Consider the following 911-nt stretch of genomic DNA (forward strand, 5'->3'; position numbering starts at 1 on the left):
GAAAAATAAGAACAAAAATAAAAGGAAATCCACAATCCAGGATTTTTTGCCTGTGGAAAACCAAAGCAGCACACAAGATAATGTCATAACCAGAAGAAGCAAGACTACCAAGTTCAATGTCAACCCCAAGCTCAAGTAACATAAATGAAGAGAAGCTCAAGTAACCGCAAGCCTTTTGCTTGAGCCCAAATGCATGTTGTCTCATACCTTTCCCATGGCTTGCCTAGGTCAATAGCACCAGATGCCACACTTGCTTTCTCACATTGACCCATGGCAGTGCTGGAAGATAGAAGTCCCAACTGAGACTGTGGAGAGAAACTGTCTGACAGGGTGAATAACACGCAAGCATTACACATGCTATGACTACCTTGACACCAATAAAACTATACAAAAACTTGCACACTTCGCAGTATACGGCTATGTGACACTTGCGGCTGAAATGGATGTGGAACACACTAGCCATGATAGAATCCAAACACCCAATAGGTATACACTTGATGCTACCGGCCACAAACACGATTAGTGATCGGCCAAAGGTTGTATGCCTAAGGGTCATCCAATCTGGAAATTCATGGCATCCCCAGTCCATGAGCCTCTTCGTAACCGTCTGGGTGCCAATTGGAGGATCATACAATTCCTTGAATGAATGGAGGTTCTGGATTTAATTAGAGTGAACCCACTAGGTTGTGTTCGGTAAATCCAAATCACTCATCTAAAGTGGCCCACTGGACACAAAGAAGACTTTCTCCCCAGTGAACGCAGATCAGTATCATATTTATTCTGCTCTCCATTTGAAGGCCACAGATCATGCAACTAGAATCACCCAACCAGTAAGTAGGGAAGAGAGATCTGCATCAAATGCACCAAATGCAACCCCATCTTCAGAACAAGACCGCAAAAATCAAAATATC

Source organism: Magnolia sinica, chromosome 5, assembly GCF_029962835.1.
Source record: "Magnolia sinica isolate HGM2019 chromosome 5, MsV1, whole genome shotgun sequence".
Taxonomy (NCBI): domain Eukaryota; kingdom Viridiplantae; phylum Streptophyta; class Magnoliopsida; order Magnoliales; family Magnoliaceae; genus Magnolia; species Magnolia sinica.